At 35.7% G+C, this 23,071-nt stretch overlaps 1 long non-coding RNA gene across 4 annotated transcripts in view; it reads right to left on the bottom strand.

The window, feature by feature from the left end:
• Positions 1-1,446: 1,446 nt before the first annotated feature.
• LOC308420827 overlaps positions 1,447-23,071 on the bottom strand; it is a 36,737-nt gene continuing 15,112 nt past the window's right edge. For all 4 annotated transcript variants that reach the window (XR_013975037.1, XR_013975038.1, XR_013975039.1 and 1 more), the window contains 3 exons: positions 22,526-22,779; positions 2,160-2,236; positions 1,447-1,890 (listed from right to left, as the gene is read on the bottom strand). This is a non-coding gene — a long non-coding RNA (uncharacterized lncRNA). The remainder of the gene's footprint in view (positions 1,891-2,159; positions 2,237-22,525; positions 22,780-23,071) is intronic.

Here is a 23,071-nt window from a genome sequence, read left to right as displayed (position 1 = left end):
TTTCTAGCAACTACATGGTGGCACACAACCATCTGTAATGGAATCTGACACCCTCTTCTTATATGTCTTAAGATGAGAGTGTACTTAGAGAAAACAAATCTTTAAGGGCTGGAGAGATGGCTCAGTGGTTTAGGGCACTAATCTTCAAGAGGTCCTGAGTTTAATTCCTAGCAACCATCTGTAACAAGATTCGATGCCCCTTCTGGTGTGTCTGGACAGTGACAGTGTACTCATATATATATAAGATAAATCTTAAAACAAAAAACCACAGCTGACATTTTAGTGACAAAGCTTTTGAAAAGTCAACAAAATGTTTGCAGTCACTCTAAAGATACATATTTTACTCAGTTAATTTCTAATCTTTAGTTTTGATTATGTTTTTAGATGTATTTCTCAGACCTGTCCCAGGAGTATACTGCAGAGTTAATAGTTCCAATTTTTCTGTAATTAGATTATCTGTAAGGGTGGGCATCTTGATACTACTGTGATTTGGGCTGAAATAATATATTGTTGGATGGCACTGTCCAAAGCATTTTTGGTGGCATTTTTCAATTACTCTAACATCACAATACACTGTACTATATCCAGAAGAGTGTTCTGTAAAGCATGTTAACAGCTGGAATTTGATCTATAAAGGGGTCAAGATTTCTTTTCTTTTGGTTAATTATAGATTTAAAAAATTTAAGTGGTGTTTGAAACTAAAAAATATTTTTCCTTAATAAAAATTTTAAAAATAGTCATAAATCATTCTCCTTCCCCCCAAATTAAAAAAAAAATCTCAACTATAATTACTCTAAAAATCTTTAAATGAGAACACTAAATGTACAATTTATATCCCTGTCTTTAAGGAAATCTCACTTAACACGATGCTAGAAGACTGATATTTAATTTATCACATTACTTATTTGGTGTGTGTGCTCTACTGTACATGCACACATCGGCCAGCAAATGGCTATCAGAAGAAACCTTATGGGAGGTGGTTTTCTCCTTTCAATATGTAGATCTTAAGGACTAAACATCAGGCTTGGTGGCAGAAACCTTTACCCACTAAGGCACATCAAAGGCCCAAGGACACTTGAGGCATCCCAGACAGCAGCTAGCAGGTGTCTCTTTCATACCTCCCAGAGTTGATGGCCCTATGACAAGGTGAAGCAGTCTGCCCCACTTTTACCTTTCTCTATGGTGTTGAAAGGTGCCAACTTTTCTTCATTTTTGTTTGTTGCTTATATAGAGATAACTTATTTAACTTTTCAATGGCTGATATTGTAATTAGTAGCCTGCTTTCTATAGTTTCAAATGAAGACTTTAAGTATATTCAAATTGGGAAGTCTTAGTCAAATTAGTTTTACAGAAAGAGATCATCATTAGACGTAACATTAATGTATTAAGACAATGAAGCAACTCATAGATGAATGAAATTGGCAAATCTTATTTTATTAAGTTTTAAACAGACTTACAATAAATTGATAAAAGCTTTTTAATTTTTCCAATAGAACATTGATCTTTACTCATATCCTTTTAAAGCGTTTACAGCATTGTTAAATTATACAAATATATAATGTGAAGATAAAGCTATAAATATGAACAAAGGTTTCAGAGTAATTAAGTTTACTTGTAAAATTATAACATTTGCATTTATATAATAGATAGTAAATAAACATACGTTTATACTGGTTAACAATATTTTTCAACAAAGACATATGGCATGTATATAAAATACATCAAGAAAACTCTGACCACATGTTTACTTATGAGTTAGCCATGTCATGGTCACTAACTATTGTTACAATGAAGACAGATGAGGAAGAAAATGGGTTGATCTTTAAGTGTTTCACAGACAATGAAATCAGCATTCTGAAATTAAATTAAAATCCACTTGGTATCAAAGATCTGAAAAGGCAAAAGTATCATTGAATACAGCTAGATATTTTACATAAATACACAGAATACACAGATCTACCATAACGTATTATTTATCTCTAAGTCTCAATACAGCAATCATTTTTCCCCATCACATTTCTATACCCCAGAAGTGGCTGACAGTCAATAAAATGTGTTTAATAATAGAATACACATAATTTTTTTTCAACAATCTTTGAAAACCTAAATCAGTATCAACTTTGATCTGGAATATCCTGATGTCTTTCTTGTTAATTTACCTCAGTAAAAAGCAGTGAAGATGAGAGCACTGCACATGCTTCCGGCAGAGCTGTCCTTGCCCCAGCAGTCGGCATCCCTGGCAGAAAGTGCAAGTTCAATCAATAGTAACTGTTCCTTTCAGAAGACTATAGAGCATTGTTTTGAAGGTTTCATTAAGCCTGAAGGCAAATCTAAAAATGTTAATGACTCACCCAAGCTGAGCTTAGCTGGTACTTTAACAGTATCTGTAACTGATATAAAACCAGTTGGTCCAGATACTTTCTTGAACTCACATGCTGAAATCACTGTTTCATACACTTTTTTTTTTTTTTTAAACTACACTAGTAGTCCTTATTTACATTTGGGGAGCTGGAAAAATAAAATACTTCTCTAATGTACTTAAGGCACGAGAATGTCTTTTGATTTAAATGACTGAGGCATGCTAGTATGCCAAGGTATATGTGAGTAAATATGTATAGATAAAACTTAATATATACATTAAGTATTTTGACATCCTAGGAGCTTGCTGTGTACTGTATCTTCAGTATCTCTGAAAAGAAGACTTGTTTGATATTGATTAGAACAATATCTAATTGTTGGGGTTGGGGATGTAGCTTAGTGGCAGATGCTTGTTAGAATGCCCAATGCAAAAGACTCACATTTTGGACAATCCCAAATTCTAGATGAGGTGTCCAATAAACATTTAATACGGACGATTTATTGGAAAAAGAAACAGGTTAAACCTGAAGTTAATTCAGTAGATTTTACTTAAAATTCCCTTCTTGTATCCCAACTGCACCCTACAACCCCACCTTTTCTGGAAATTTATAATTATATAGTTGTTAAATAGCAGGTTTCTGCCATATTGTTTATCCTACCATTCTTCCTACATGAAGATCTAAACTGCCTCTGATCTCTGGTAAAGTAGCAAGTCCCAGACACCATCAAAACACAAACTTGGTGTATAAAATGCTAGCCAAGTTGGTAAGCTAATGTGCAGGCACTTAGTGTTATATTGATTTCATACAGCAGGCTACCACAGCAACACATGAAATATAGTCTCATACAAACCTTTTATGAGACAGGTTTCTTGATGTAGCCAAGGTTAGCCCAAAATGGTAGTCCAATCTGGTTTAAGCTATTCAACAGTCTCAGCCTCCCGAGTAGTGGGATAATAGGTACACACCACCATATCTGGTCTTCTTAAACAGTTAAAAATAACTCCCAGATCTCCCAAAGATCCCTTGCACTTCTTCACACGGAGTAGTTCACCCCTTTTTACCTTTTAGAATTGACCTCATAACAGATCACTGATAGGATCAACTACAAGACACGGGCCATCTAAAATTCATTTCTCTTAGTTGATTTCCAAGGCAGAGAGAGTAAACAGCCTTCTCCCAGCTTTCTTACTTTTCACAGCTGAGAGTGTAGGATGTTTACAGTATCTGTCACTCAGTGCTCTCTAGAGCAGGTTGGCGGTGAGCAGCACAAGCCTCAGGATGTCCTGGAGCATCTGGAGATCCCATAATGCAGGAGATAAAAACCAGAGTATCTTTGTTTTTTTATCTCCAGTTCTAGGTCTGGAGAAGGTTAGAAGGCTGCAGGCTGCTTACCTTCCCAATGGTTACTCAGGTCCTGTTTTGCAGATGCCAGGATTTTCCTGGGATTTCTTAGTTTGGCCCTAACACCCAGGCATTTCTCTGCTTTCTCAAAATGGTCTGAGGAGTCTCCTTTCTAATTACCATCCTGCTCTCTAACTTCAGGAAAACAAGTCCACCTTCTCACTGTTTAAACTATATGATTTTTGTTCTGTTTCATTCCTGAACAGAACTGAGAACTATTCAACTATATCTGCAGACCATCCACAGTTTTAATCATTGATAGCCAGTTATCTTATTGATGGGTTATACAGTCATAGATCAATCAAATGAGCAGAGTAAACATATTGGTTGGGATATAAATTAATGCATTAAGCTGGTATACTAAATAACATAATCATAGAAAATGTTAAGTTTTGTATGTGGAACAAAAATATATAACTGGAGGCATACACATAAATGAAACCAATTGATTCCTAAGTTCTTATCTGACAATGAATGACTCAAAAAGTTCCTGGAATTCATTTGCTAAATTCATCTGTTGGATAGTGAAGAAGAAAGTCATCACTATACAACATCACAAAACAAACCTACGTGATGAAACTACCACCTGTTAACCAGAGTGGCATACAACTCAGCAACTGCCACAAACCAGACAAACATTTGTATGTACTTGCCACACAGCAGCAATGGTGAGGAGAAATGCACACTACCAATCTTAATCCTCCAAACCCAACCTTGAACAGATGCATCGATCGTAGTGTAGGAGGTACTGCAGTGGGTCCAAGACACAGCCCTGAGATAGATGGAAAATGAGACACTACTGATATTAAGTTGTTAGATGAAGATGTGTTATGTGGACCTCAGAGGGCTGCACACTGAAGAGGATACTATCTCACAACAGTCATAAGATGGAGAAAGAAAAGTCTATGCTGAGACATTCCAAAATGTAGTAGTTAGATGAGGGGTCAGAAATGAGACTAGTGAAACAGATGCTAGGGAAGGAAGATGGGTGCCTTAAATACCAGGCTGTATAAATGGAAAAATTAAAAACTATAAATACACACAAAGAGAAAAGCAGAGAGATAGGGAAACTGAGGTTTTAGTGACAAGGCTCTCCAAGGAGAAGCAAGTGATGGAGAAACCACATATCGATACTGACATCCCCCAGAATCAGGTTCAGAAGGCTCACAAACCCAGCTTGCTGCATACTGGGCTTCTGTTGTCCTGAAGGAATGAATGCCATCACAAAAAAACTTCAAGAAGCCTGTTTATTCGACTGTTTCTAAAGTCTGATCACCTATCTAGTCCCATACTGTCTCAAATCCCAAATCAAGCATTTCTCTTCCAAAGCAGTCCCCACTGATCTTTGGCTCAATCTGTGCCCTGTCACCTTGGAGGAACTGCCTATTCTGTCCTTTCTCCACCACTATGCCTTGTATATTTATCATCAACTCATGGTTCATTATTGCCAATATTATAATTTTCTCTTTATGAAACCAAGTTACCTGGTTTTACTCAATTTCATTCTATTTAATGAAAATCCACAACACAGTCAGGGTTTATTAGCTATAAACAGTAAGTATTTAATAAATAAATATATGATCTAATGTCTGGCAATTTAATGACTTCAAGAAAACTATAAATTTATGAAAACAAACAAAACAAAAAAAGAAAAGGAATAACAGTTTCAGAAACAGTCTTTGTAATTACTTAGTACTTCAAAATACAGCTACTGTAGTTTTCTATGGCATTCATGGCTAGGAAGAGGCTACCAATCTTTTCTTAAATGATAGCAAGACCTTGAGGAAAGGTGACCTTCCCTGAGAACCACCTGCTTCTTACATTTTATTTCTCTGACAGATTCCAAACAATGAAAAGTCAGGGTGAAAAATAACCTCAGAGAGGTCCATGTAAATAATATGTAAACAGTTTAAAACTGGACAGGAATGAAAGGAAACTGCTGTAATAGTTCTGAATACTGCATAATCATTTAAAATGTTCTAAGCCAAACAGTAAGAACTAAACAAAATCTTGAAGGTAACTTTAGTTATGGTAAAGTGGAATCTGGTCTTTTAAGCTTTCCAAGGCTTTCCGGAAATTAAAACTTGGCCACTTTCAGTTCTAAATAAAAAAGACACTCAAGTGTCTAAAGGTTTGAATGATGAAATATATACTTTTCAATGACATAAAAAGAAAATGTTCAAATAAAATTTCCTCACAGCCAATTTTACTCCTCTCTCCACATGAACTATAAACACAGATCACTTTGACACTGTTAGACACAATTAAGAAGTATGGGTCTTATGTTGAAAAGCTAGCTAGTTCGGGTTATGGGAGTGTAGCAGTGGTCAAATGGAAGGTTTGTTCAGTGTTAGAACAACTTATTAAACAACTGTAAAAGTTAATCACTGCTTTTTAATGGAACTGGAAAATCGTAATCCTATCAATGTTTTCCTTAAATCTTGGGCATTTACTACAGTTGCACACTAAAGCAACTTTAAAACTGTTGCTGAGATAGAATATCAAATTGTTAATGGCATGACTTAGGATGCTGGACTGTACAAATACTAGCTACTTTGTTTCAAGTCTACAAGCCAACAACAAAGTATGTGCATGCACTTTAGGAAAAGGTATGTGGAAAACACAGGAAAGTGGAAGCTTTAATATGGCCAGAGAGAGGAGAAAGGAGGAGCTGAGTACCAAAGATGATTTTTAACCTTGTTGTCAGTATTAATTTTTAAAAAGAGAATCTATTCCTGCAACATTTATACAAATGCAAAGTTTACATCAGTGTACTGTGATCAAAATAGTCATTGTTCAGCATTCATCTGAAACTATAACTTCACCAGAAATGGAATAGAACTGCTAACCTTGCCTTTGAGTACCCTCAGATGTTATGAAAAATATGGTGACCTCCCATGATGTGTCTGTCAGGCATGTTCTCTCAGAGTACCAATCCTTAGAAGCACTTCCTGTGATACTATTATACAGACATTCCAACTTTGCTACATAATAATGTCTTCATTCTTTTTGGCCTAATCTCTCCTGTAGGAAGAGGACAGCTCTTTCTCTTAAGCCAAATGTAGAATCCAAATGTGGTTGCTGCTTCTAGCAACCATAGCAAAGCTTAATAGTCACAAAAAAAGGAGGCCTTTTATGACATTGCAATGAATTAAAATGATTCTTTCTCAAAAAGTGGTCTAGAGGGGGAAAAAAAGTACCAGCAGGTGTCACTAGAACCCAAAGCACCATTGCTTCTGCACTACAGAGCAGAATTGGAGTTCCACATTGCAGTACTAAGATCAAGCAGTTCCCAGAGCTGGTGGCTGACACTGCCACACAGTGGCTGCCTAATCTAACGAGGAAAGAATATGCAAACCTCAGTTTAAAAATACTGCAAAGTAAACAGGGACTAGAGGCTATCAATGATTTCAAATGTAGCAAGTAAATCTTTTATGGAGGTCAAGAATTTTGTATGTTCAGTTTTGTCATTTAGGCAAACCTGAGTGGTCACTCTGTGGAGATTATTGATGGAGACAGATTCAAAATGAAGGAGCCTAGTGATCACTCAGCACTAATTTAATCAGTGTTAAATTAACTATGATCTTAAATTGATTATAACAAATTAAAGAAGCATATTATAATCACTTCAGTGAATATTATAACAATGCCAGGAACTACAGCATTAAAAAGGGCAGCAGAATTAAAGTGCTATGCTAAAAGTTATCTAAGATTTACAAGGGGTTGGAGGGCTAAGGAAAGGATTTCTTGTGCAATCCTAATGACCTCAGTTTAATCCCTGGATTACAGGTAAAGATGAAAAGGGAGAGAACTCATGCTATAAAGCGTTACACACACACATGGTGTAGCAGGCATGCCCATCCCTGCAAGAGTAATAATAATTATATAAAGGCAGAAAGAAAAAGGCTAAAGAAATAAAAACAAATACCAAAGTCACAGACCTAAATTCAACACTGCTACTTAGAGTAAGTCTAACCCAAAGGCATGGATGTGACGGTATAAATTAGACTCACCTATATGCCTTGTCAGATTCAGGGCTGCTGTACTTCCTTCTGTTTAAACTTTAATCTCTCAGCTCCTTTTCTCATTATAGCAATTTGGTTATCAACTTATGAATGACAAAACTATCATTATATTGTACTGGCTTCTCAATTTTTAGATCAAAATGAGCAACAATCATGCCTTATTTACTGCATTTGATTGTACAATCTTCTACATGTGTAGGTATTGTGGATACTTCTCAGGAGATCATGCGATGTCTTTATAAGCTTCTGTCAATCAATGTTAAAACAGGTAATTGTCAAGAATGCCTACTGCTAGCATTAGGTGTTAGCAGTGACCAACAGTAAGGTCAATAAGCATTTTGAGTTAGCATTTTATAGCTACTATTTACACACACACACACACACACACACACACACACACACACATACACACAATCCTGGCATGGCTCATAAATCTGTTATGCTTAAGAAACTAAACAATAACAAAAACCCTCTACTTTTGATGCATTAATATTTTAAGATAATTTATCAGAATAGCAAAGTGAAAGAAAAATCTACATGATTAGTCAAAATAGAGGCAATTTCAGGAGTAATTTGACATAATGTATTGTGTCAATATAATATATTCCCATAAGTTGTTCATATATTTATTTATAACAGTTTAAGTATATGGTTACTTTCAATATAATACAACTGCAGGGCTACAAAAATGAACCAGTACTGAAGGAACACTGTAAAAATCTAAAACCTTGAGGAGAAAGAGGAACCCTTCTCCACTGTTGGTGGGGTTGCAAACTAATACAACCACTCTGGAAATCAGTCTGGCGATACCTCAGAAAATTAGACATTATACTACCTGAAGACCCAGCTATTCCACTTCTGGGCATATACCCCAGAGACACCTTAGTACACAACAAAGATATATGCACCACAATGTTCATAGCAGCTCTATTTATAATAGCCAGAAGCTGGAAAGAACCCAGATGTCCTTCAGAAGATGAATGGATACAAAAATTGTGGTACATTTACACAATGGAATACTACTCAGCCACCAGAAACAATGACTTAACCAAATTCTTCAGAAAATGGATGCATCTAGAGAATATCATTCTGAGTGAGATAACCCAGTCACAAAAGAACAGACATAATATGCAGTCACTGATAGTGGGATGCTAACCCCAGAGGCTTGCACTGCCCCAGAAACAACTCACAGACTGTATGAAGTCCAAGAAATAAAGAAAACAAAACAAAACAAAACAAAAAAATCTCTATACAACAAGAAAACTTTGACTATTTCCATGTTACATTTTGTTTTACATGTACTTTATGCTCATTGTAACTATTAAGTTCAATGCATACTATCAAACCTTTAAAAAATCAAGTACTGACTAAAAAATATATTCATACAGTTTTATGCAAAAATTATTTTAAAATCTGAAAAAAAGTACTGACAAAAATGTATTGTATAATTTTATGCAAAAAATGCTTAAAATCAGTACATTTATCTTTGTTTTGTAAAATAAAGTTGTTAAAAAAAATCTAAAACCTTTACAATTGAACAGTAGTATGATGAAACAAGTTTCCTTTGTGGACTTTTTCTTACTACTTTTTCAATGTTTCAGTAACTTTTTATGACAAAGAAGAACTGAGATTTTATAGCCTCATGATGTTAAGTTCTATGATAGATATTCTTTTTAAAGAGATAAACAGGTGTTTGCTTTAAAACAGCAGCAGCAATGCAAATATTCCTCAGGTAACCGACTGTATTTGGTGAAAACAGAGCAAAGGGCACCTTGCATTTTAGGAAATCTGACAGTGATCTCTCGTCACAGCACAGAGGGCAGTAGACGAGGGCAGGATTTTGTGGCTGTTGTATATTAACATGTCACAGTGTTTTCTTCTGATGAAGAACAGAACCTACGGGAACAAAGGGAAAAGAAATGTGCTAAGCTTATACAACAAACTAGCACTGGAATGCTTTGGATACTGTCTCAGTGAGGAAAGTTTTCTCATCACACAGACCTACGTTAGATCTACCTACCAGTTTACCTTTTTCACTACATTAAAGGGAGAAACTATCCACTAGAAAATTAACTTATGAGGAAAGGCACTGTGGCAAAGAAACATGTCATCTAAACATCAAAACTTCTATCTAACTTAGTTCATTCTTTTTCCTCTCCATCACACACACACACACACAAATATCTTTGGTGAAAGGTGTAATCCTGTCACTGAAAATTCATGTGAGAACAGTATGTTTCATTTCTTACCCTATCAGATGATATAAACAGTATGTTTCATTTCTTACCCCATCTGAAGATATAGAAGTCCAAATACATACACAAAACCCTTCCTGGCTCCAAATCTAATTGCTTAAGCCCAGTGCTAAAGTGTTCTTGGGTAACTAGAGACAACTGAGAGGCTGAAAGAATGAACTTACAAGTAATCAAGCTATGTTTCTCTACCTCTTACTCCCACAGGGAAGGAAAAATAAAGCAACACTAATTACATTTTCACGAATGAGCAGTTACCTTAAAAGTGGGCCAAAGACAGGAAAATTAAAACCAAATTGGTTAATTCTTTATTTAACTGGTTGATATTAGGAGTACAGGGAGAAAGGAGACTGCCAGACTAACATGAAACTCGAGCTTCCTCCAGGGTTTACCACACTCCGTTTTTGCTAGCTTAGCTTTCTTTACTATGATACAAGGCTAACACACTAGTAAGAGCTACTGTGTAAAACAGTACACTGTCCTTTATGTTCATTTCATTTCTTCTGTAAAGACATTTTAACTAGGAGGTGGGGTATTATGTTCCTGTGCTGAGACATAATATGAACAGTGCAGAGACTGAGTTTGGGTCTTGGTTTCACTTACTATTTGTGTCACGATGGGAAACAATAAACTTAACACATACTCAGCTTAAAACAAAAGACACATAATGATCAACTTTCATTAAGATATACTTCAAGTTTCAAAATATATAAAAGGTGCCAATATATATGGCATTGTTCTGTGTACAAGAGATCCGAGTTCCTAGCATTATAATATGCATACAGAAATAAATATAATTATAATGAGAAATACACTATATGTCAAGGTATCAGTTGGGAAATCCCATTTTAGATGTATCAAGTCATGTAAGGCAATTCTTATTAAAGTGATAATTAATTGACCAGGAAAATAAATAAAGCAAATGTTTACCTGGCATTTTTACTTATCTGTTTAATTGCATCTAGAGTTTTCCACATCTCTGTATGGCATAAATACATGTGTCTTATATATATATATATATATATAAAATTGAAAGATGTCCAGAAGCAATTAACCATCAAGAAACTAAGGAAGAAGGGCAGCAGATAGCAATGTTGAGAAAAGGAAACATCTCTTTTTTTCTTTGGGCAATGGGTTACACACAGACCTTCTAAATCTGAGCAAAAGGTAATAGGAGAGGTGGACACCTAGAACCAGATTCCTGCAAGCAGTAATCTCCAAGGGACCAAAGACTATTTCTTATCCCCAGTTTTTTAAAAGGGTTACACAATTTTAGACTAAGGAATAAACTGCACTGGAGAAGGGAGAATGGACTGTGGCAGGTTAAATAGGAGTCCTTGTTCAATTGCCTTGTGGTTTTTTTCACCTATAGACCCTTTGAGACCTGTGAACAGGACTGATTAACTCAGAAGTCAGCTCAGGTACAGTGTACACCGAACCAAAGAACTTTCATAAGCTGATTAATATGAAACCTCTGAGGCAACAGTGGACAAAATGGGTATTGCATAAGCAATTCTCTGAAAACTCTCTAAAGAGCATCAGACTTGGGTAATGTAGTAAAAGATTGACTCATTGTTCTGTTAGGATTTTCCCCTTAGTAAAAGGATTAAAATTCTATTTGGCAGTTTTAAGTTCAAGGACATTTACTTCATTTGGCACTGCCACTTTAGCACATAGACCAGACAGTGAGAGCTATCAGCAGTATTTACCTGAATTAATGGCATGAGAAGTCTATGAATATTAATATCCAATGCTTTAAAAAGCAAGCTGCTCCAAATTCCAGTTTCTTAGGGCTTGTTTCCCAGTTCTACCAGTTTCCCAATCTGTCTAGACATGGCATTTTATGACTTTGACATGACATTTCAGACTCTCAGCAATTTGAACAGCTTCCACTTCAGCACACACAATTTCTAAGCTCTCGTCTATGCAGCACTTATTTGGCAACTGCTTCTCACTCTTCTGCCATAGTGCCTGTCAGTAAGGGATAAGGATGGCAGGGACCGTACCGCCTTGTTCACAGCTGTACCACCAACCCTATCAGAATCCTACTTCGACTAACTGATAGACAAATATTTATAAACTGAGCGAGCACATATATGAAATCCTCTGCCTTGGACAGCAATCATATTTTTATTTTATTTTTTAAGAAGCTATAAGAGAAGGTTAAGAGGACATTTATATAATTTGGGTGTTTTTATTTCCTCCTTTTAAATGTGATTAGTGGATGTACAGACAGAAGAAATGTGTTATACAATGCATTGTACAGACAGAAGAAATGTGTTATACAATGCATTTGTTTCTCTAGATATTCTTGTGTTAATTAGAATCCTAACACAGAGAGAATCCTAAGTGCTGCACACATGTGCCCCAAATGTGCTAATACTAACAGAAACTCAAGTGTTAAACTCTAGCCCTCACTAACTGCACTTTGCCTGGACATTTCCTGTGTAACATGGCAACTTTTGCTAAGATGGCCAGTTAAACTAGAGAATAAAGGTTTTCTCAATTGGACATAAACCTTAAAAAGCATAATTATGCTGGATGAATTACTTGGGGTCCACAGGACTTGGACAGATAAGTGCAATGAACCAAGTTAATGTCACTACTAGACAATGTATCTAAGTAATTCCTTATGTAGTATAGGTGACAGCTCTTGTGAAGCTTAAAGATAATTTTAAATCATCCTTAAATTATCTATTTATATTTATCTATATTTAAATTATCTATTCAAATTCAGGAAATGAAAGGACAGAAAAGGATCAACTGGGGCAACAAAACAAGTGAGAAAAGGTGTTTACATTGCCATTAAGCCCAAGCTAAGTAATACTGACTGAAAAAGGCAACATTATGGGAGAATAAAACTATCCTTAGAAACCAACCAAGTATTTATGGAACCTTTATTGGCACTGTTCTAGTGCTGTGGGGATAGAGAAGTAGCAGGCACAGTCCCCGTGTTTTAAAGGCACAATTCAGTCAAAGAAAGACTAGCAATTACAACTCCATGCCCAAACATCAGAGGCCTCAATATATTCAACAGGCACAGCACAAATGCTATCTGTAGCTGCAGCTTCAATTTACCAAAATGCTGCTGCAAAGGGATCTATTTCTTTCTTAAGAGAAACTAAAAAATACAAGCACACTTCAGAAATTACATTTTTGTTTAGTTGTTAGTTTTAAATGGTATATGATTCACTTATCTGGAAAAGTTAAACCATGGAGATTAGTTCCTTCATAGAAGTACCCTCACCTACAAGCTGAAGTACACAATCTATGTTTTGGGAAGAGAGTAATATGAATAATGGGTCAGTGATATAAGGTATTCTAGATCTCTGTGGGCTCTGAGTACTTGAAGTTCATAGTGTAACTAAAGACTCTGGAGAGGTAAGACAGAATCACAGATGAAACATTATCTGTCATTAAAAAACAACATCCTATTATACTTAATAGCTGTGCAATCCTACAGTCAGTTGTCTTTACATGATGTTCCCAGTTTATAATATTCTTTCTTGATGCCTTTATTAGGACTTTATCTAAATACTAGGGAAACATGCCATAAAATGAATATATGCTACCCCAAATTTTGTGACCTTTATTAAAGCTGGTCCTCAGTGAAGCAGAATGTCTTTCAGAACCAGGTTTATAATTTACATGCCTTTCTGAATCTCTGACTCTTCCTTCTCTTTTTCCCTTTTAGCTGTAAAGTGCCTAACTTCCTGTTACTGACAAGGGTCACTGGTTAGTGAAGATCTACACTGTTCTTGTGTCTAAAATCTGTACCACTTCCTAGGTCTTGGAAAAGGGTTCACTTTGTTCCTTGGCAGATGTCCTCTTTGTACTACTAACCAACTCTCTACAGTCTTAAGAAACTTGTATCTGTAGCTGCCTTGGAGAACTTGTATGAATGGGGTCAAGCAGGAGTATTTTTTCCTCTAGTTCCTGTAAATTTAGTTCTTGACATAAAGCTATCTGTGTATAAAACTTTTTAAACTACCAAGTCTTACAGTGCAAACGTTAAAAAGTAACTCCATTGTTTCTGGCCTAGTTGAAGACATTCTAAGGCCTCTGTTATTGATAAAATCACCTTTCTAAAAGACGGCTACTTTCTCACTAACTCCCTTAAGCAAACTGTTTGACTATCAATATAGAGGCTCCTGCAGCTCTTCCTTCCCTTTCTCCCTTTGTTGACATGATGAAATGAAAAAACATTACACAAAGTCCAACAAAGTAAGCAAATGCTCTCAAGTGCATAGACATCTTCACTCTAAGTGCCCATCCTGTTAGGGGGACAAAAGAAAAAAAATAAAAACTTCCTCAGATCCATTCAAATATAAAAATTCATTACTACACTGAGTTTTATAAAATCCCATTGTTAAACACTTCCTGTCCAGCTCTTGCCAAATGGGAGGATTACTGCTGAAAGACATAAGCATTATGTGACCTCCTCCCTCTCCCTGATGAATGTCAGGGTTACACTCTGGCACACATACAGCTCTATTTTCTACAGAGGATGCAGCTTTCCAGCGATGTGAAGGATCTGAAACAAAAACACTGGCCTTCACCGGCCTACTTCCTCTATTGGAAGGGAGTCTCCCAAATAGTAGCCTAAAGGAAATACTGCAATGAAGTCAGCACTGTTTAGTAATGTACGTGGCTTGATGATGTGATTGTCTCACAGTGGTGACTCAGGTGCAGAAGTCAGAGCTACAAGTAGAGTCTCTGTGATACCTATTGCAATACCCAGGAAGGAAATCTAGGGCCTTGTACATTTTAGACACAAACTAATGTAATTTTACATGAGCAGCTGCATAAATGCACAAACTGGAAGGATTTCACCAAGTATTAGCTTAAATTATATAAATGATTAGAAACATAATGTTAAGAAAAACCGCTATTATTTGCTAGAGTTGAAAATGTTAATTTAATAAAAAGGCACAAAGTTGTGTACAAAAAAAAAGAGCACAATTTTCTAACAAGTAAGGTAGTTGGAATTTAATAATACACTCTAGCAGCCATTTGTTTTAGTTAGAAAGCTAGTATTCTCACTGTGATATACAGTGCCAGGGATAGTCTTAAATGTCTACATGTTAGAAGAACAAATGTTTACAGCTACATAAATACTACTTCTTGAATATATAGTATTACATATCTGAGATCTGTAAAGTCTAGGCAGGTCTTATTAATTCATAAATGGCTGAGATAGAAGAGAGTACATGTTAAGCAGTAATTGCAAGTGGCCATGTGTCAGCAGATGTTCTCACTACAGAGCACAGGAGAGCCTCCTTTAATTCTAATATACCCTTAAAACGTCATAACAGACTAAGCTACAGAAAACTTGCATGATGTCCCTTTTGACTGGATGTTTCAGTCATTATAAATATTTTTCTTGTCACTCACTGAGATTAGTTCCCCATCAAAAGATATATCAAGTGAAAAAAATTGTGAAGGTATTCATATACTGCCATAGTTTTGAAAGCAGATTTATGAGCTGTGATGATTAATCTTGACTGTCAAGTTGATGGAGTTTAAAATAACCATGAAAACAAACCTCTATGCATTTCTGTAAAGTTTCTACCCCCTTTTGGCGAATTCTTTACCTAATACCATAAGATGTGAAAACTTCACTCTGAGTGTATATGGCAGTGTACCATAGACTGGAGGCCTGAACTGAGCTATTTATTATTGAATCAGCGATGCAAATAGAAAAACCAAAAACTAAAAACTTGTAGTTTTGTGTGTGTGTGTGGCTACAGCCACCAAGTATATCAAGGAGGCAAACCCCACAGAGCTTAGCCCCCAAGACAGATCAGCAAAAAAAGGAGAAGTTACTTCACAGTGACATCCGGGTAATTGGTTTACCTTTTCTAAGAAGTAGAGAAAAGTGGTCATCTCAGAGAAATATTTAAGGAAAACTAAATGTTAAAGTTTAGATTTAGGGCTGGGGCTACATAGAATTGTGATAAAGAATACTTGTGTACCATGCCCATGGTCCGTGTTTCAATTCTCTGGGAACTAAAGAGAAGTTTAAATCCCATGCAATAAGTAATAGAAATGCTACAAGCCTACACACACACACACACACAAAAAAAAAAACAAAACAAAAAAAAAAAAAACAAAAAAACAAAAGAAACCTCCAGTGAAACAGAGAAAAATCTTGGAGGAGAAAACTACATCTTATTCATATTTTTTACTCAATATATGAAGGTAAACTTGTGTACCAAGAAACTCAAACTTCTTATATAATTTGGTAGATTAAGATTTTGTTTCAAAATAAACTTTAAAAAAACTGAATGGCTTCCCCCTAGAATTTTTCAGAAGGCTTGATGAAGATAAGTCATAGTATGTATAGAAAAATGACATCCTGCTATGGCTAACTTTGCCCAAAGGACTTCTCTCTTTAGAGGTTCAGGATGACCCAGACTCTCTGGAGAGCTTGGCCATTATGACTGGTAGCATGGTGCTAAAGACACCAAGGCAAGCAGGAGACAATGGCAGCATGAGAAGAGCCTTACTGAACAGAATACATAATTTCATTCAACAGCTAAAGCTCATTAGCTGTGCTGGCATGAATGATTCTTTCCAACTACAAGAAGAAAGGAAACAGATAGCCTATTTACAGATGCAGCAACAGTTCATTGCTGTCCCTGTTTTGAAGCTTTGAAGGGACACAAAACAAGGCTGCATAATAAGTTTAACCTATAACTCAATTCTGTGTAGCTTGCCATTAAGTTTGGAGAGCTATTTTTGCACTTTCAAACTTCCCAAATATTCTTATTTTCCCACCATACTTCGTCCAGACACCTCTGAGGACACGTACCCACCTTGCATTCATTTCTCTTCCTTGTATTTAATTTTCTCCACCTGTGGAGAGTATACTTCACATGCCTTCCACTCAAACTGGTTGGTCTTTATCATGTGAGCCTAAGTAATGTATATTCTTAGATTCTCTCCCACTTGCTTAGAAGCTCTATGCAACCCAACCTGCTTTATATTCCTTATTTGTAAAGATAAGATGCCACTTTTTTCACAATGTCATTGTGATAGTTCAGCGGTGACAGATACAATAGAGCACTCTGAAAAGTGTTTGGCACATGACATCTACAATTTTACCAATGGCACCAATACTTAAGGCACTAAGCAGCAACACATTTTTCTCATAATCATTTAAATGCCACTACAGGGGAAATTGCTAACAGGCAAGCAGTGGCACCCAGGGGAAGGAAGGGTGTACATACACATCTTTCTTTGTCTTTCTTTCTCTCCTTTCGATTTTGTCCACTCTCCTGCTCAAACAACAGCAAGAAATATGTCCACACTTGGTCAGTAAATGATCACAGAAGGCTCATGAACATGGTCCTTATCCCTTCTGTACAGACTTCCTCAAGGATGCTTTCCTGTCTACATTTAAATCATATGCTGTGACCAATTCTTGGTTTTTATTTCCCTTTCATTACCTAAATCTATATCCCTTCATTATCTTTTGTTCATTAGTAGCCCGATCAGAGTAAAGAAATATGAAATTTGGGTATATATAGGGGTTGAAAAAGTGCCCTGCTTAGTGGTAAAATTTTATTGTTTGTTTCTCCTCTTCTTACCATGGAATTCTTATGGGACCTTTCCTGGGAAGACTGACTGGTCTCAGGTCACATTCAGACAATGCTGGTCACTGATCCACCTAACATTGCATCTCTCTACCTATTAGTACCCCAAGGAGCAAGAGGGTTTTTCTTTCTTTCTTTCTTTTCTTTTTTTTTTTTAATGTATATCCTCACTAGACTTCCTATAAGTGAGCCATTAAAGCAAACTGATAATCATTAATTTTTTTAAAATCACATTCTGGGAGAATTGAATTCTATGTATAAGGTCTTATCATTAAACTAAATTCACAATCCAAAGTATGTTTCATAGAGACAAATATCAATCTAATGTCCATTAGCATTCTTTAAAGAGGACACTATTTTTTACCTGGCTACTGCTTAACCTCTTTGGGACTGTCTTACTCACTGCATCCTGGAATACTTCCTCGTTTTTTATTGATACAACATCTGACAACTTATTACTTGCTGTCCTCTGCATTTCACATGGTAAAACTTGTGATTCCTGTGACAAGAAAAATGAGGCTACAGCATAAACTAAAGGGAATAACAAAATCCTTCCCTAAAGAAATGCCATCTAGAACCAAAAATTAAAAAAAGTATGAGAGTGCATGCATATGTACTGTGCAAGTATGCTGAGACATTATGTGTTTCCATGTAGACATGGGTACAAAAAGAACATTCACCCATGCAGAGGAAGAAGCTAAAGCAAGAGGGAAAAACGCAATGGACTAGAACAATGGAGACAGCAGAAGATGGCACAGGGCAGATAGGAAGACTTCTTCAGAAGAGTCTCTCAACACACTAAACTGACATCCACAGCTAACATACATTCTTACATTAAAAGCCAATAAATATATACCTACTAACTGTAGGAATTATGACTACAAGTGATACTGCCTTATGACACTGGGTTTGTTTATATATTCAACTGTGACATTTAACTTGTTTATGTAAAGTTTGCCTTACTTACAGACTTTTTAAATAAGTATTTTCAAGAATTTCACTCCTTGGCAAAACAAAACAAAAGACAAAAAACAAACAAACAACCCCCCCCCACCAAATCCAAAATTTAGATATTGTGATCAGCCTTGCAAAAAATCTGAGTGTAAAAACTTATGAGACAGTATCACACTATTTTATGTTCTCTAGCAAGATTCTGGTATTACCCATGAATGAAAGGGAACTTGATGCACATTCTTCATTAATTTCTCTAATCATGCTACTAAATAGACAATAAGTTCACATTTAGTATTTGTGCTGAACGAATCCCCAATCTACTCTATATTAATTTTCATTTTCCATCCAAAAGCTTTCATTCTAAGGAATACCACACCATTAAGCTGGTATAACGATTAAACCTATAGACTAGAAAGACAGATTAAGTATCACTTGACAACAGTAATTTGCTCACTTCAGTCACAGTACCTGATTTTAAGGATGTATTAGTGAAAGATTACCTGTCATCAATAACCACCAAGGAAATTTATTAAAGAATATTTAACTGATCAACTCCCATTTGCAAGACTAGCTAGCTAGCGTCAGTGCATTAAAAGTCATCAGTCTTGAAGACAGTTTGAACCCATTGAACCATTTAGTTAGCTCCACATTTAGTGGACTTATAAAAACAAACAATAAAGCACCACCAACAAAGAACTCTTATTTACTGAATTTCTGGCATTAAGAGGAATAAAAATGAAGAAAACTAATAATCATAAACTTCAATGTTAAAGGCTCAGCTCTATATTTGCTCGGTCCTGTATATAAGCAACTACAATGTAAACTAACAGCCCTAGCTTCCCAACTCTTTAGAATACCCAGTGCTTATTCTGTACTTCTTCAAGGGCCACATAAAGAAAATTTTCAGTTACTTTAACAAGTCTCTTAAGATATAGTTCACTATCAATTATCTTTAAGATTTCATTTAATCACTGCAAACGTTAAAAGAAATAATTAATGTCCTATTAACTCTCCCAACAGACAAAAATAACTAGCAACTTCAAATTAATGTTAATAAACCATCAAAGCATGGTGATACATAGAAAAGACTTATTTCTTGATGGTAACATTTAGGTAGTACTTTAGCAAAAAAACATAATCTAATATCAATGCAGGCAGAGACAGTGTTCACAGGTTTAAGAAATCAGTTAGCTAGTCACCACAACTCACAGCTTGCAGCTGTCTTCTCAGGGAGCAAAGGACTCACACATGTATGCTATTTATGGAGCCATCCCTATAAACTTAAGTGCAGGTCCAAGCTAGAGTTCTAGGGTCAGGAAAAATATAAGTATCATTTAAATCAATCACCAATGTCACTTTCAGATCTTAAATACCTCCTTTAGAAATTTCCCCTAAAAGGATGTCACAATTTCTATTTTGGATGAATACTATAGTTATTCAATTACAAATTTAAATTACAAATAAAAAACTGTATTTACATTGCTTAAGGTTATGTAGGTATGTTGTTACTTTTAGAACAGTACTGGCTTTGAAGCAACATGTGAGTTCATTTCTCCAGCACCAAGGATGTCTGTTTTTTCTCAGTAACTGACCTGCTGATGGCCACTTGAAAACTCTGGGCATATACTTAGTTTAAGAACCCTTGCCCAGCAAGCACAAGGCCCGACAGCAAAGGAAAAAAGGAGGAGGAAAAGGAATATAGTTTTATGTTGTGGTTAATGTAAGATGCTTTATTATGCAAATATGGATGTAATTCTTAAATTATTATTAAAGAAAATACATGTAAAATAATGAGCAATAGTTGACTGTATAATATTTAAGTACACAATACTTTAATAATATAATTTTACAACATAATACTGCTGTTTCAGACTGAAGTTTGTTTTCATAAAATGGACGTAAAAAAATCCAGATCTTATTTCAACTATAAATAGCACACTGTTGATATTCTAAAACAGTATTTTAGATTATTACCGTGGAAATGAGGAACACAAAACATTACAGGTATTAATTTCAAAACTAACCAAAATAGCTAATAGAGGTTTACATCTACTGGCTTAAGAAATGTCTAAGACTTAAGCAAATTTTACAAGTTAAAAAATTCCAGTAAGTAAGTATAAAAGGAAATAACCAAACAGTAGTGGACTGTGGATAATTAGAAGTCAGTGAAGCTCGGAAATAAGTGTGAGGCAACACAGGGTCAAATGTAACAGAACTGAACGTCAAGTAATTTCGTCAAACCTATAGCCAGTTCCCTGGGAAATGCTGTTAGTTTCCCTGGGACACAGCTGGGTTACTTACACTAAATGTTTTCAGTTTACCTATTAAAGCAATGTTGCTCAGTTTCAGACCCTGGGGCTTCTCTATCCAGCCTTCTGTGTTCCAGTGTTAGTCAACTAACTCTTCATGCCTGGCATGACTAATTGAGTTTTCTCACTTGGTGTCTTTATATAAGAGGAAAACTCACTTCTCTCCACCTATCTCTCTAGCCATCAGCATGGCCAGCACTTAGGGAATGGAATACCCTTTTAGTCTGAACACCTATTAATAAGATTAATGATATTAACTGGAAGAATAGAAGCTGAAGTTTCTATAGTAATGAAACTACTGTTTCAAAAAGTGTGTTTTACAAGATAAATATGTTGTCTACTTCTCTTTGTTAGGTGTCTCAATCCCATAATTTAACTAAATGAACATTCACATTAAGTCATAAGAAAAATACAGATTAACAAAATGGGCAAATTAGAAACTATGCCTTTCAAGGATGGGTGCTGGGCTTCCCATTCTGAAGTTGTCTTCATGAAGAATAAAATCTGATGTACTATTTTAAAGGCAGATGAGTTAGTTTATCAGTTCAGTTAAAAGGAAAATCTCAACCAAGACTTTACAGTACTTTTGGTAAAGCAAAACAAAGCAGATACTCTTTTCAGAGTTACCTGAGGCAACGTTAGTGTTTTAGATACTTTATTAAGGTGAAAATCTTCATTTCATTAAAGACTAAACCAACAAGGGGCAGGAGGTTCAATTCAAGCACTATGAAATATGAATCTGTTTTATATTTTATTTTTTCTCTTTTCAAATAATTTAGCTACATTAACAGATTTTTTGAGAATTGACCTAAAAAAAATCTACTTTGAGATTTGATATAAAAATAGTGCACTAAAGAGCCTACTTTAAAAATAAATTTTAAAAGTATTGTCCTGTTTTTTAAAAAATAATACAATAACACATTTATTTCTTTGCTTATCTTAAGAATACTGTTATATTTTAAAAATACATATACTGCATATTCTATGCACAGGAAAAACACTTCTGTTGTTTTGAACGTGTTTAATTTATCTTTTTCATCCAGGCTTTGTAAAAATAAACCAAAGAGAAAGTGAGGTATTGGTTTCAGCCAACACAATTGCTCCTTGAAGTAGGAGGCAGTAGGCAGCTGCAAACATCCGACTGAAAGCCCATTTGTAGCTTCACAGCTTCCAGTCGAGGATGTTTACAGTCGCTCACTGTCAACATTGATATGCCTTCTTCAGCATTCTGTCTGCCTGACCTGAGAAGTTCCCTGTAGGTGTTTCTGAAATGTACAGGTAACATTCTGTAAAATGTTAAGCCTCGTTGAGATAGGCCAGAGAATATAACTATAGTTTATATAATATATAATTTATGTTTCAGGAACATTTGTTATTCATCTACTAAGTGTCAAACACCTTACAAAAACAACACACGTAAATGGCTTTCACCCATTCCTGTTGTTGGCCATAAAAAACAATCATGCAAGTGGTGAGGAAACTTACTAGGACTAGACCGTGCTTAAGTTCATCAAAATCCTTCTTTGAGCAAATGTAACCAGGAAAATGTTTTAATTATGTACAGAGCATTCAACATTCAACATTAAACACTGGATAAGAACTATCAATAAGAAGAAACAGACTTACTTTGGTGCTTTTACAGATCACCTTTGTTCTGAAATCTGCTCCCACAGAGGCCTTGTATAGTCAGCTGATGTTTCAAAGAGTAAGCAACAATCAGGAGAAAAGCAGAAGAGCAAGGAGGCCTGGGTCGGTATGCATCGCCTGTGGATCAGAGTTTCCCACTGGAAAAACACAGAACCTATCGCTGGCAGCAGGGGCTGGCAGCAATGACGCACATTAACTCCACATCTGAATGTTCTGAATTCCACTCCCATTCTCTGGTGAAAATAAATGAGGAAAAGGGAAGGTTAAGCTCTATCAGTCACTACTTTTCCTGAAGTAATTCAAAACCCCAAGTCTAGTGAAAGATTAAGCTGATACAGAAAAGTGGGTGTGCCTTTCCCTGAAAGTTGGTTTTAGATGAAGTTACCACAAGGTTAAGTTGCCAACGCCTTAAGATTTTATGATAAAAAATCCCCACAGAGAGCTAGCTCCATGTTTGTGCAAACTAACAAATGTGATGAGCTCCATAAATTTCTTTTTCAAAGTAAGGGGTAGTTCCATCCCATT

This window comes from Micromys minutus (assembly GCF_963924665.1).
Source record: "Micromys minutus genome assembly, chromosome: 5".
Taxonomy (NCBI): domain Eukaryota; kingdom Metazoa; phylum Chordata; class Mammalia; order Rodentia; family Muridae; genus Micromys; species Micromys minutus.
This window is presented reverse-complemented; position numbering and strand designations above follow the sequence as displayed.